Here is a 7,792-nt window from a genome sequence, read left to right as displayed (position 1 = left end):
ACCACCATTGACAATACCCTGCATTTCTAGAACATAAGAAATATTCATCCTCAGGTTCACCCATTCCTTCTTTGTTTCGTAGCTTTTTCCTCACCAGGCGTAAGGAACAGATCAATGTCTGTAAGGGTGTGCCTCTGGATAGTAATCCTGAAAGGATCCAATGATGAGATCACAGCTTGTACATAGTATTGGTGTCTTCCCAGTGCTTTTTCTATGACTTAGAGCTGCAGCATACATCTTGCAGACCGAAGTCAGATAAAATACGGATCACTTTACATCTTTCCCAGTCTCTACTTTCTCTGGAGCTGGTGACACCTCAATAGAGATGAACACTCAGTTTAGAGGCTTGCCAAGTTTCTGGCTCTCTACCCAGCCTGCTCAAAAGGTCAAAACATTTTAACAGTGCTGTTAATTTCTGACTTTCCTCTTCTTCATTCTTTTTCATTTTTCTCTGTCTCACTTAGGTTTTCAAATGAATCAATGTAGCTGAATTGTTCATCTTAGTGTTTCTACGTAGTGAAATGAGGCAATCAGGTGTTGCTAATTACGAGGCGTGAGCTCGTGTTAAGCTCACCTGTGCCCAATTAGGGCTGACTCCAGCTGTGCATGAGCAGGATTGGGCAACCAATAAAAGATGAGGGGTGAGCTCCAATGGCACAATCAGGTTAGTGCGTGGTGCTTATCCAAACATACAAAGCCGAGCAATGCCGAGGTTGTGAGTTAGAGCGTGAGCCGAGCATGCATTTGGAAGCTCACCTTTTATTGGTCGCCCAATCCTGTTCATGCACAGCTGGGGTCAGCCCTAATTGGGTACAGGTGGGCTTAACACAAGCTCACTCCTCCCACCTCATAATTAGAAACACCTGATTGCCTCATTTCACTACAGTTCTAAGCCTTCTGAAACTCTTTCACTTGTACCAAACTTGTTGTGGCTTGCAAAACATGAGTTATTATTATATAGGGAAACTCATCTGAATTTCTTCATATATTTCAATGTACAATGATGGTGAACTGTGTCCTTGTACTGCTGACACAAGGAATAAATATCTAACATTTGTTATCTGCCCCAAAGCATGACTTCAAAGCTCCAGAAAAAAAAAAACCAACAACATCCCCCATGACAAGAGATGAAAAGCACATGTAAACCTATGGAGAACTAACCATTCTACTATCAAAGGAATTGGAAAGTGCATTTTCTATAAGGCAGCTAAATAGCATCCCCATGCCATTGTCACAATGATCTTGTGTAATTGGGCCTGCAGTTAATGAAATTCCTGTAGGAGATTGCCAGAAGATTTAATTTCACTCTTTACAAAATTATCAGTGTGACAGTGAATCCTGTATGCCAATTCCTCATGCCAAAGAAGGAAAATTGCCAGTCTAGCGATCAGGATTCATCCAGGGGGAAGCCTCCTGCAACACAAAGGGGTAGACTGTCATTATACCCACAGATTGTTGGGGCAAATATATCCCTGATGAAATGCCTTTAACTTGTATGAAATCATTATTTTCATCTCAAAATAGAGAGAATGAGTGAGTCTGGGGATAATACTCAGTCATAATATCAAGAGATGCTCCAAGGGTGAGAAGAGCAGGCTGTTCAGTTAAAAATGCTGCCATGTGTATTAGGCCCACAAGTGGTCTGCAATGCAGGGGGAATATGGAAAATGAAAATGTAGGCAGTGAGGGAGAGACATAAAATAATGGTTCACATTTTATGAGAGGCTGCTCAAGAAACATCCTTCTGGAATTCAATAATGGCAGGACTTGGTCTCATGACAGGAGCAAAATTAATTGCAACTTGTATTTTTTTTTAACATGTCTGTCCACTCAGATATTCCAGCAAAATATATTTACATAAAGAAATCATACAATCACAAATCACCTACTGCTACCTTCACCTTTGCAAAATGAGTACAAAAATGTCCATGTGTTTGTATGGCAGACTTTTTTCTTACTCTATAAAGGCAACCGATGGAAGAACCAAAGGTAATGCAGGATGTGGAGCCTAGACTAATGGATTTTATCCACCAGCTTGCTTTATCTCATATTACAAGTGTCTTGTTTGGTTTTATTCTATTGACTAACTTTGTGGAAAACTGGAATAAATTGTGGAAGGGAAGCAAGTATTTTGCTTAGTAAGGAATACATAGTTGGCTATATGGAGCTGAATGTAAAATACCAAAGAAAAATTTCAAGTAAAATTTCATGTTTAAATATAATCTGAACTTTTAATCCTATTGTATGGGATCTGAAATATCATTACTTTTTTCTTTCTGAAGAACAGAAAAATGCTTTACAGCTTATTTTTTTAATTGCAGTTATTTTAATGAAGTTATCATTGTTCAGAAAAAGAAGCATTATCTCATTTTCTCAAGGACAAAATCCCAAAGCATTCAAATGGTCAGTAGGATTATAAGATTTACTTTATTAGGAAATCATATTTATGTATAAAACCACCAAATAATACTCGTTATAACAGGTGAGAAAAAGAAAGAAAAAAAAAAAAAAGAAAAAAGAAAAAGGCAGTTTAGAGGACAGGACAATACACAAAGCACTCAATTTTATCCAGTCAATGTATAGTCCTCACTTATATCCTTAGCCAATGCAGTAATAGTTAACATAGGCAGAGGCGACTCTTGGACTTAGCAAAGGACATGCTAGTACAGATGAAAAGTGGAGAGTGTCTTTTTCGTAAGCTAACTAGCTCCAAGTGATGAAATGGTGTGATACATCCCCAGGCTTCAGTTATCCTGCTTAAAAAAGCTTGTGTTGTCTTCCATACAGCACTGTGACACAAGACAAGCAGTCCCATTTGGACTCCAAATGTTTTAGGTCAGATCTAAAAGCACATTGTTAAATTATGATCTCAAATCAGTGATGATAATATCCTTTAAAAACAGCATAAGCTTCTGGAGCATGGATGAATTGTACAGTCTAACATTAGAAGGAGCATAAATGGTGAAAAGAGATCTCTGCTCCTTTTAAAGTAGAAAAAACACCATATTTATTTGTTTGGGTATGGTGAGAGCTCTTCCACCTGCTTCAATATGTTTTAACTACTGAGCTTTTGCTATAGGGCATTTAATGTCAATCTGACATGTCCCCGACATCAGAGAAGATGTTCCAATACCCTTTCAAGAATTACGTGTGTATAAGTCACATGGAAATATTCAGAGGTAGCAATATTTTAAAAATGAGCCAGGCTACCTTCAGCAAGGGGCTCAGCATGCCCATGCTGTTAACTTACACTGATTAACTCCTTTATGAGACTATACAGTATATATCAGAGAAAATTTTTACCAAATTGTTAAACGTATTGTAAGACATCACTATTTACAGGTCAGCTAATTGTATTTCTATGGGTTTCATTCTCAGTATTTCTTGAAGAAAAATACAAAGTGGGAATAAAGTCACAAGAGCAGAGGACCACTGTTATGTCCAGTATTGCCAAGATTTGAGTCAAAGATGCCACAGTACTAAGTTACAGCTCATTCCATGTAAGTTCATTCCATTTAAGTTATTTTCTCTTTTTAATCCAATCTCTATGAGTCATTTAACATTACCAGTTGTTTTCCCCAAAAGGAATAAGATAATGAGGGTATATAGATAATGAATAATATTGCTCTAGGTACTATTTCTAGGTAATATTCTAGGTAATATTACTGTAGGTAATATTTCTAGGTACTTCCAGTTTGTAGGAAACAAGTCTATCTCTTGATATAAACTATGTTGAAACTATTACACAGCACCAACATTAACAGGGTATCACACTACTTAATCGGAAATTAAATTCCGGTCATCTTTTGCTTTAGGAGTATTGGTTTCAGTGTGTTCAAAAGCCTTTTACAGGCTGGAACATGTGACACAATATGTAGAGGTTGGAAAAAGTAATATTTTTATCAGTACTCTGTAATGTAAAGTAATGTGCTTATTTTTGTTTCTCTGGTTTTTCCTTCCATTTCTTCACACTTGCTATAGCAAATGCCATGAAAGTTGAGATCATCCAAAGCAAACACTGGCCATAGTTGCCCTATAAAGAAATCCAGCTGTCCCATCAATAACACCATCAGTTAGAATAAAATGAACTTGTTCAACAGGACACGCCTGTTGCACAATTATGTTGACAAGCATACATGTGAAGTAGGAAACTAAAGGGCACATTTCCAAATGTGGACTATTTGGGGTACAAACTATGAAGAAATAATTAATTTTTTTCCACACTGAAGATGAATTTTCAGTTGAGTTGCAGACATATTTCTAAACATGTGAATACTTAAATTTAATATCTCTGATACTGGTGAAATACTTAAATTTTGAAGTTACAGTTGCACTGTCCCAATCAAAATTCTCCACCCAAATCCTTATTAGGTTTAATTCTGTGTAGTTCAGCTAACTGATCTGTGGAGGTGAGAAAATTAATACTTAATCACAAAAAAACCCCTGGAAACTAGGGTGAATACTTTACATACATATTTTTGTCATTCATGAATCTTTGCTAACAAAGATTTCAGAAGAGCTCTCCCCAGGCTTGCTGCAAGCACGCTGATGGCTGATGAGGCCAATGTGGGACAGGCAGTGCAGCTGCAAAAGGCACAGCAGAAAGTGTCTGGTGAGGGGACAGGCATGGCAGCTGCATCCCCAGTATCATGGCCTCCATACTGGGGACCCCTGCCTGTTCAAGGACAGTAACAACTGGTCACAAAGTCAGTCCAGTGGATGTTTAGGACTGTACAGAGGCAGCACTGATGGAAGCGTTCAAGGGGTTGCAGGTGGTGGCAGTAGATGACCCATGATTTAGACCCATATAAAAGAGTAAACAGTACAATGGCTCTGTAGACATTAATCTTTGCACTTTTCTGCAGGTATTTATTGCTCCAGACTCTTTTATTAAGTGCTCTGAATGCTCTGTATGCCTTTGCTAATCTGTTGTCTATCTCTTTGTCAATATTGGCATCCGAGGAAATAATGTATCCCACATAGCTGAACTGCTGGACTTTCTTAAGTTCTGATTCGCCAATGGTGAATTGGGAATGATGGAAATCTTTCTGTGGTGCAGGCTGGTAGAGAACTTCTGTCTTCAAGTTGACTTCCAGCTCAAAACGACCTGCAGCTTCTGCAAAGCAGGATGTTATGCACTGCAGAGGTGCTTCTGTGTGAGCAATGAGGGCGACATTGTCAACAAAAAACATCTTGCTGAAGATGATTGTGAACAGTGTGGGTGTGAGAACGTCACCTTGTTTCACACCATTGACTATTGGGAAGGACTCAGAGAGTGCATCGCAATATCTGACTTGGCCCTGCTGATCCTCATGTAGCAGGATGATCACTTTGAGGAACTTGGGGGGGCATCGTAATTGTCCCAAGATTTGCCACAGGCCCTTTCTACTCACAGTGTCAACAACTTTAGTGAGGTCAATAATTGTCACATGGAGACCTTTGTTCTGTTTCCTACACTTCTCTTGCAGCTGTGAGAACAAATACCATGTCTGTGGTACTCCTATTGGCTCTGAAACACAGTGGCTTTCAGGTGGAACTTCCCCTGCTATAGCAGATACTAATCTGTTCAGAAGTATTCTTGCAAGGATTTTTTCATCAGTGGAGAGCAGAGTTATATCTCGGTAGCTGGAGCAGTTTGACTTTTCTCCTTTCTTCTTGTACAGGGTGACGGTGACTGCATCACAGAGATCTGGTGGTAGTACACCTTGTTCCCAACAAATCACAAGGAGCTCGTGAAATTTAGCATAGAGTGCTTGGCTTCCATGCTTCCAGACTTCAGATGGGATTCCATCAACCCCAGCTGTCTTGCCAGTTTTCAGCTGCTGAATGGTCTGAAGAGTATCTCCCAAAGTAGAGGCTACATCCAGTTCACTTTTCACCAGTTGTTGTGTAATATGCTGAATTGCTGAGCCTTGGACTACACGGCTGACACTGAAGAGAGTCTGATAATGTTCAGATCATTGGTTCAGGATGGAGGTTCTATCTGTCAGAAGCATTTGGCCATCTGCATGGAGTAGGTGGCTTTGAACCTGGTGTGTGGGTACATACACTGCTTTCAGTGCTACATAGATCCCTCTGTGGTCAGCCATAACTGCGCATAGTTCAGTCTTTTCTGCTATGTTGATTCACCACTTGTTCCAGATGTCTTGAAGTTTCTGTTGGAGGTTACTGCATGCAAGACAAAAAGCTGTTTTTCTTGCGTGGCAAGATGGCTGGGCAAGGTGTGCTTGATGAGACGTTCTCTTCTTTGTCAACAATTCTTGGATCTCTTGGTTGTGTTCATCAAACCAGCCTTTGTTTTTCTTTGAGGAGAACCCTAGGGATTCTTCAGAGGACTACAGCATACTCTTTTTAATGTGTTGCCAAAGCACTTCAGGAGAGGGATCTATGGGATGACCTAAAAGTCTAACTTGAAGGTTTACCTGGGAGTTGTTTCTCACTGTGTCTTTTTGAAGATCATTAACTTTGAGTCTCCTCCTTGGGACGCCACCCCTCTTAGATTTGAGCTTAAAGTAGAGGGTAAGTTTGCATTACACAAGGCAGTGATCTGTGTGGTATCACTCGGGCATGATGGACATCACAAACATTTCTCTGGCACACTAAGACATAGTCACTGAGGTGCCAGTGCTTGGATCAAGGATGCATCCAGGTTGTCGTCAGGCTGTATTTCTGCTGGAAGATAGTGTTGGTGATGGTGAGCTGCTGCTCAGCATAAAACCCTAGCAGGAGATGTCCACGGTCATTACAGTTTCCAACGCCATGCTTGCCTTGTACTCCTTTCCAGGCTTCATAGTTCTTTCCTACTCTGGCATTGAAGACCCCAAGACTTATGACCTTATCACCTGTAGTAACCTTTTGGTGAGGTGGCGCAGGTCTGTGTAGAATTTGACTTTTTCTGCATGGTCAGATTGGAGGGTTGGGGCAAGTATACTGAAGAGACCAACATGTTGCTTTTTGTGTAGTGGGAGGTGTAAGGAAAAAATGTGATTGGAATGACCTGTCCGCAAATTTTCAAGTTTGGAAGCGATGGAGTTTTTAATCACGAAGCCAACTCCTGAGACGTGTCTTTTGGTTTGGGACTGCCTTCCTCATGAAGACAAACTTCACCGAGAGCAGCAATGTTGATGTTAAATCATAACAGTTCATGGGCAATTAGAGCAGAACAACACTCAGGACACTCACTATCCACTGTATGAAGCATGGTTCTGATGTTCCAACATGTGTCAATCTGAACGCACCTCTAGAGGTAGGTGTATGCCTCAGCCTCATTGTCATTGTTTGTCTACATCAGAAGATGCCCATTGCCTGTGGCTAGCCAGCTGGGTGGGGAGTGGGGATGACCTTTGGTTAGGCCACCTTCTCTAGGCTCCTCTCCATGTGGAACAAGCAGTGCTCTCCTTGAAAAAGGCTGCGTGGTCACTCAGGCTGCAGCTGAACAAGACTGTCATCTCCTGGGTCAGTCTTGAGCGACCAACCTCCTGAGCCACCTGCATGCAGGGTTGGGTCTGTGGTTTCCAGTGCACCTTTCCCCTGCTGATTCGACCCTCGCCTGTTGCTGCAGTGGCTTTACAAGGGTGGGTTCACCCTTTGAGCCTGCGCTCTGGCTTTTTTAGGTGAGGCACAGTGTGGAAGGAAGGAAGGAAGGAAGGAAGGAAGGAAGGAAGGAAGGAAGGAAGGAAGGAAGGAAGGAAGGAAGGAAGGAAGGAAGGAAGGAAGGAAGGAAGGAAGGAAGGAAGGAAGGAAGGAAGGAAGGAAGGAAGGAAGGAAGGAAGGAAGGAAGGAAGGAAGGAAG

The sequence above is a fragment of the Heliangelus exortis genome, chromosome Z (genome assembly GCF_036169615.1).
Source record: "Heliangelus exortis chromosome Z, bHelExo1.hap1, whole genome shotgun sequence".
Taxonomy (NCBI): domain Eukaryota; kingdom Metazoa; phylum Chordata; class Aves; order Apodiformes; family Trochilidae; genus Heliangelus; species Heliangelus exortis.
This window is presented reverse-complemented; position numbering follows the sequence as displayed.